This window comes from Anastrepha obliqua, chromosome 1, assembly GCF_027943255.1.
Source record: "Anastrepha obliqua isolate idAnaObli1 chromosome 1, idAnaObli1_1.0, whole genome shotgun sequence".
NCBI lineage: Eukaryota > Metazoa > Arthropoda > Insecta > Diptera > Tephritidae > Anastrepha > Anastrepha obliqua.
Window position 1 is genome coordinate 74010144 of NC_072892.1, and position 8228 is coordinate 74018371.

Here is an 8228-nt window from a genome sequence, read left to right on the forward strand (position 1 = left end):
ATTTACCCAAAATATGCTCGAAGGCCTCATCATCATATTCAGGACAAATTCAGTAATATATCTCAGTAGACATATAAAAACTGATTCGACTGGATAGGTAACCACTAATCATTTATCACTTGAATTACTCTTTTCACAATATCTACTAAATCACATTGAAGTATTTTAGTGTAAGCGCAAGCAAAAGAGGGTGCTTAACATTCTTCTGAGTAATGGAATGAAATAACTTCACAAACATTTACCCGATGATGAATAAAACTACATTTATGCTTCAATTTGGTTAATTCTCTCAATATGAATATCAGCATACGAGGATATCATTTGTATTATTTACTAGAAGGTACGTAAAAGTAAAAGAAAAAACTTACTCACTAACACTCACTCACTTTTTCGATTCACATCTTACATGCAATTTTATACCCATTAAACATACAAAATCACACTTTTTCAGGGCATCTCTATGTGGTTAAGAATCTATGTATATGGGTCTAGAAGAGATTGTTTAAGTCTATTTTAAATACTTTTTAAGTTAGAAATGCTTTGTTTTTTAATTGTTTGCAAAAAGATACAAATATTTTTAATTATTACTTAAGTTTAATTATTTTATTATATTTTCATTTAATTAATTAGTATCGTATATTATGTTCGAGTTTGGTTTATGTTGAAATTTTCGAGTTTTTGATGCGAGTTCATTGAAAAATGAACGCGAGTTAGGTTAGGTTTAGGTAACGTACCGTAAGTTGATCTAATTTGCCAAAATAAAGTACAAGAAGGACAAGTAACCTTGAAAGAAAGGTTATTAATCCTGGTTAGTACACTTTATTCTCTCATTGCTGATATGAAAAATAGATAGAAGGCGAACTGGTCGGAATTCACCAGAGAGGACATCACTTTAGAGTAAGTGGATACCCCTGCAGGGGTTAAGAAAATGTATGCACAAACATTCGTACATACATATACATTATATATATCAACCATATCTAATACACGACTTTGAATAGATGCGCCACCGTGAATGCAGGGAAGAACAGCATTCGTAGTGATGACAAGTGTACAAGCAGTCTTGTAAATTTGTATGTATGTGCAGCAGTATTGTGCAAAAAAATCAACAAATTTATTTCAAATAAAATTACAGCGCATGCTCGATAACGTGAACTAATTCAAACCAAGGCAGTTCACGTTAACAAAAGTGTTCACGTTTTGGAATGCTCAAAAAAGCTAAGTAAATATATTTTTTCACATTTAAATTCACATTTCATTCTTGTTTTCGTTACATATTAATTGAAAATTAAGTAATACGATGGTTTTATTGGGAGGTTGAATTAGTTTTAAAGGTTTTTTTCGAAGATTTGGGGCTTTATTGTGAAAAAACGGTACAAAATATTTTATTCGAAGTATTGGCCGTCGCTAGCTACAACTTTCGCCCATCTTTCGGGCAATTTCCGGATGCCGTTTCTCCAAAATTCTGGCCGCTGCTTGGCTATCCATGACTCAACCCATATTTTGGTAGCCTCGTACGAGGAGAACCGCTGGTCCGCCAAATCGAGACTCATATGCCGGAACAAATGATAATCGGAGGGACTATACGGCGGGTGGGGTAACACTTCCCAGCCAAGCGTTCCAAGGTATTTTTTGACAGGTTGAGCAACATGCGGCCGAGCGTTGTCATGTTGCAAAATAACCTTGTCGTGCCTTTTTACCGTTTCCGGCCGTTTTTCTTTCAATGCCCGGCTTAAACGCATCAATTCCAGTCGGTAACGATCCCCCGTGATTGTTTCGCCCGGTTGGAGCAGCTCAAAATATACGACGCCGACCTGAACCCACCAAATGCAGAGCATGATTTTCTTGCCGTGAATATTCTGCTTGGCCGTCGACGTTGATGCGTGGCCGGGCAAACCCCATGATTTTTTGCGTTTTGGATTATCGTAGTGGATCCATTTTTCGTCGCCAGTCACCACCCGATGCAAAAAACCCTTCCGATTTTGTCGCTCGATCAGCAATTCGCACGTAAAAAATCGCCGTTCGACGTCGCGCAGCTTCAACTCGTACGGGACCCAATGTCCTTGCTTTTGGATCATTCCCATCGCTTTTAGACGCTTGCAAACGGTTGATTTATCAACGCCCAATGATTCAGCAAGCTCTTCTTGGGTTTGGCACGAGTCTTCGTTTACCAATTCCCCCAATTCCGCGTCCTCGAACTTTTTGGGCTGGCCAAGACGCTCCTTGTCTTCGTGTGAAAATCACCACTTTTGAATCGTCGAAACCAGTACTCACATGTTGAAATCGATGGAGTATGGTCTGGGTAGGCCTCCTGCAGCAATTCACGGGCTTGGGCTGTATTTTTTTTCAAATTGAAGCAGAAAAGCAAAGCTTCCCGCAAATTGCGTTTCGACGGCACGAAAGTTGACATACTCGGAGCACGAAAACACTGCGTTGTTTATACTTCAGCGAAATGACAGATACTGATAAACAAAGCCTAGGGATGAGGCTTTGTCATGAACATATATTCAGTATTGCCAACGCGATAAAGTGATAAATAGCGCCATCTGTGTGTCACCTTTAAAACTAATTCAACCTCCCAATATTTAAAAAAAATCAGTCATCTTTTTTGGTATATTCTGTTTTTCTAAAACTTGAAGCACAGCTTTCTCCCTTAACCGTCTTAGCACACTCATATCATTTTGATCGACGTCTTCATGACCAGCCCATATTAACGCTTTGTTGAAAATTTCAACTGCTTCAGTCGGCTTAATTTTCTCCAGGTGCTCTGATACGCTGTCATCAACGGATTCGTCCTCTTGTTGATGATCGTCATCTACATTGCCCTTCTCGATATCTTCGTTCCATTCATGAATGGCTGGTAACGTGAATTCAATCCGAAATTTTTAATAAAAAAAAAAGTTTTTTCAATAACCCACATACTTATCTTTGAGCATATCTGCGAACACGAACGAACCTCAGGATTTAAACTACTAAGGAGATCGACGGTGTTGCTCATCAAGGTGCGAAGTTCAGCTTCCTAACGGAACATTATTTTCGGGATCATCATTGTTTGCCGCAAAATTTAAAATACTGTTCGAGCACAGCCAAAAGATTTATAGCTGTTTTTAAGTTAATTTTTTTCAACTGAAGCTGGAAGGCTGTTTCTGTAATGCAACTTAGTGATTTTTATTGCATTCTGATCCATCGGTTGAATGAGGGGAGTAACGTTTGGTGGCATAAACATTGCCGAAATTTGCCCATTCTCCGTTGTCAGTTCACCTTCATTTGGGTGAGCTCGTCAATTAGGAGGTCAGCTTTAATTGGTAAGGCTTTCTCCTTTAAAAACGATGCAACCTTAAAAAACAACCAGTTAATCTTAAAAATCGGACAAAACTTAAAAGGAATATTCACCTTTGTAACAAAAGACTAATGAAACCATTGCTTGAAAATAGCCGACGTCACCCAGGCGAATTTCGAGCTCTTATAGTCGGTGGGACACTGAAAGTTTTTAAAGCAGCGTGGATTCTTCGCCTTTCCAATTACCAAAAGCTTAAGCTTGTAGAATCCAGTGGCGTTTGAATAGCATAAAAACGTGATTCGCTCCAATTCGGCTATTTTAGATTTTAAGTTTTTCTTTATACGGATCCACTAGCTGAGGTTGCGAAGACAGTTTTTCGCCTGCTATTTTAGGAAGACGAATACCGTACCTCTTCTTGAATCCTTGGAGCCATCCATCACTAGTGAAGAAGTTAGCTTCATTTTCTTTAAATTTTGCATGCAGTGTTTTTGCCTTTTCTTTCAACATTAGAGCACTTACTGGCCAGTTTTTATCTCGCATTCGAATAAACCAACGATAAAAAGCTCTCTCCTTTTTAAGTAACTCTGAAGAACGCAGTGATTTTCTATTTCCAGGTCCACAATACGTGTTGTTTACGCATTTTAAAATCACTTTTGCGCGAATTTATTCCCCCCGAGAATTTTAGCCTTTTGTTTTAATGTCAAGCACACGGGTTTTTCAGAACTTATTTTCACCAGAAAACATCAGACGAAACACTCTTTGCAAAACCAAAATCGCGACTAAAATATTTTACTCGTTACATGGAATTACGAATAAAACGCTTATTTTATAAGCAGGGGATTCGCCAATTTCAGAATTACTTGAGATCAATGTAAACTACATTCAAATAATTGTAACGTTTATTGTTCATGTTATAGACCTTTTTGGGTTTGTTCACGTTTTAGAGTAGTCAATGCACAAAAATGTCTGTTCACTTTTTGGGGTGTTCACGCTTTAGAGCGTTCACGTTATCGAGCGTGCGCTGTATAAGTATGTTAAATTCTCATATTTACTTTAACTTAAATACATTTAGTTTATTAGCTTTTAGTAAATATCATTGATAGAAAAACCAACAATTTTTCCAGAGTCGATTGAAATTAACCGAAAAAAAATAATTAATAAATATTTGGCATAGAAACATTTAATGACGGATTGTGGAATGATTTTCCACCCCGTTCTTAAAATTTGGAACAGTCTTTCCTGGTTGTGAAAACGTTGACTGGCAGTCAACACAAGTTTACCCTTCCTATAATGCTCGCTCATTACTAATAAATCTTAAATCGTTGGAAAAAACAAAATCAGTCTTTTCCTTGGCTTTGGCATTTCTCATTTTTAATTATTGAATATTCTTACCTTTTAGAGCGTATTAGCTTTATATATAGCGGAATATATTTATATACATTAGCGCTATATATTTTATAACGGAAATGATAGAACAAATCACGATCGGAATATTCCCCTTCATCTCAATCACTAACTCTATCGATTTCGGTTTTTCACTGTAATTTTGTAAGTAAGAATATACTGTTTTTAGACTAAAAATAAGAGCATTGATCCCAGAGGACACCATAATGCCGTCCGGTCTCCTTGCTAAAACTCATCATTATCCAATTTGGGTCAGTACACATTTTACTAGAAATAACCATATACAATTTTGATTCGTCGGTAAGCGAAACTTTTCTTCATTTCTTTCTCGCCCTATTAAAATGAGTTTTTGCGAAATTTAGGCTAAAAGTTATACGACCAGAGCTTTTGGTAAAACTCCTGCCACTGAATAAAATATCTTGAATAACATCTTAGTTAACAGTTTTTACTGGTCCGTAACTTCTCAGTAATTGAATTTTAGAGAATCTATTGTTGAGTTGACGTAATTTTTAAGGTTTGTTTAGCTTTTTGGTATACAAGCAACTCTTTTTTCTGTTCTCTTAAAATGTTTGCTATTTAATCTGACTTTCCAACCCAAATACTTCTCAGTTTTTCCCTAAATTTTTTTTATTTGGGCCGATTGCATATGTAAACAAGATTTAAGAATTTCAACCGATCTGCCCTCCTCGTACGCCGTTGTCTTAGATTACTTTGCTATTTAAAATAATAATTAAAATTGTACGACTATTTTTTTTTCCTGATTTTTTTCTGCACAACACTGTACTATACAAGGCTAGTGGAGTACTTAGATGCCTTTTAGAATATTAGAGTTGCATACAAATGTGTGGTTATGCACTGCTACATAGGAAGGCAAGAAAGCGATTTGTTTTTGTGTCTATGCATCTGGATATGCATGTACGTACTACCTATAATATCTCTGCAAGATACAACGCTGGTGGTCAAAGTTGTTGCCTGGTGTTGACAACATCTGACACGCCGAAGATGTTGAAGACCAACCGCAGCAACAATAAAAACAAATGCAAAGAAAGTGTAATGAAAACAAAACAAGCAAAATTGGAAATAAGCGCAAACTTTCCTAAATACCCAAGTATAGCAGACGGCTATACATGTATGCATCTATATAAATAGGTATATACATATGTCTATAAATAAAAGGGTCGATGAATGATGAAGGACCAGTTGCAGAGGATCTGTCTGCACTTGGCTCGAGTCATTGGCGACACTTCGCAAAGGAAAAAAGGCAATTAATTAAAATTGATTTTGAAATTAACTGTTGTAGTTGTCGCAGGCACGATGAAGTCACCGGGTTCATCGTCGTTCAAAACTAGATAGGACAAGGTGTTACGTTAGTGGGTTTCAGGGATGGTATCGTGCGAGGTACCTTCACAATGCAGACTTATGTATGTTGAATATGTCGGGGTCGATTCTGGAAAGGAAGGGGTTTAACCTGACACTGAAGCTCTTCGTCTGCGATGGGTGGTGGTGGACTCCGATGACGGCATTCGGAATGAGGTTTAAAAAGGTGTTAATGGACTCCGGATTAATGCCGTTTATGGTTTGTATATATGTTAACGAATCACGTGGAAGCAAGTTCTGGGTCTCATCAACAAAGTCGAAGAGGTGCCTCCTGAAATGGCTGGAGTGAGGCTCAAACAGCAATTATCTGTAGGAGTGGTCCCTGCGGTAACAATCCAGCAGGAATTGTTTGTTGAACATCCTACTATTCTTCATCTCCTCGCTGAGGAGAGGATACATCCAGTGGCTGTCCCGAAGTATTTTGGCAGGTCCGGAGCTTTATCCACTGCGTGTCACTAGTTCCTGGGCGCGAGATGGGCGGTGCGTAATTCAGAACACGTCGGCCAATTACTTCAAATATCACCAGACACCTTTCTTTGTCCTTGCCCCACGTGCTACCGGCTAGCGGCTTGAGGACCTTGTTTCGGTTTCGACAAAACACAATCACACACAATTGCACAATATGATTGATAGTGTGTCATTATGCTTCCTCAGATTTGAAAGAAACCTTACGGTGGAATAGAGCTTAATAATAATCCAGTCTGAATGTGAGTTTACGAAGTAATCAGTACCTTGAGTTTTCTGAACTTCTTAATACACTCAGCAAATCTCTTCGTGTTCAAGATCCATTTTATCTCCAAGTGTTAACAGCCAATTATCTTTCTCATACACCTATAAACAGATCACTTTCGGAGTATACTAAAATCTAAAAAAAAAAAGAAATATTGATTTTTCACCTCCTATATTGTTAGTTTCAATTTCTCTTTTATGAGAGATGTTATTAACAAAATTAAAATTGTATACCTCTGGTCTGTAAGACTGATAATTAAATTTATACTTTTAAATCTTATCTTTAAGAATTATCTTCATTTTGTACCCCTAGTCTGTAAGGCTCTGTATCCATGATGAAAGGATACCCGGGATCGATCTGACATGGGTGGTCACGCTCATTTTCTACAACGGATGATTTTGCTGGGAAATTAGGACGAGTATCTTTAAGCCTTCCAGCAGGTAATCAATCACCTTGTGAAATGCGCATTCACCTATGCGCACAACGGTGGGAATTTGAAGAGCGGCGAAAGTGTGCTCAGTGAATTCCGCGAAGCTGCTGTTATTGTTGTTGTAGCAGCATAAACATTCCCCATACATATACGGGGCATGTTGCTGAAGTGATAGTCCTTGGCCGGATATAAATTCGGGTCGTTCCGGTTACGTAGAACCGACTGTCGTGGGAACGAACCAATTAGCTTTTTTAAAGTTATCTTATATTAAATAAAAGCAGATTCGCAGAAATAAGATCGGGAAATAAAGTTCCTTCTTTTGTGTTGAATTTTTTCCCTGAGAATTGTTTTCAAGTTTAAGAACAGAAAGATGTCACAAGTCGGACGATGTTATGTCAATAGCAACGCCATTTGCCATAAAACAATGGCACTTATTAATCGACCCTCGTATATTGTAATTTATGTAGATACATACATTTAATATCATTTTCTAGTAGCTAAGAAAAATTTAAACGAATAAACAACAACAAACGAGTAACTGACGAATGTATATGGCCATAGCTAATATGAGAGACCGGCAATAAAGTTCCAAGTATGGAGCAAAAGTTAATTAAAAAATGACAAAAACGGAAGAAATTTCCGAGCGGAGCTACTTATATACATAAAGGTATGCTTGAAGCTGAAGCCGCACGAGCGGCAAAAATGATGAAACGAGCAGAGAATTCCGAATTCCTGGCGGTGATATTCATATATGTTTTGCCTGGTTGCAAATCGTTTTAGATACAGCCAGTCAAACACGTGTCCCTATGAAACACACAGGCGTTAGATTTGCATAGGAGTATCATGCCTTTAGAATAATTTTCATGGTATTTATATACTTCTAAGGCGAAGCGATGCGCACAGTAGGCGACGAGCGCATCGGCATGCTGTACTGGGTACACAGTGACAGCCATGGTGAGTTTGCGGTAGAGAAGAGATCGTACAACGAAAAGGAAGATAATAATGCG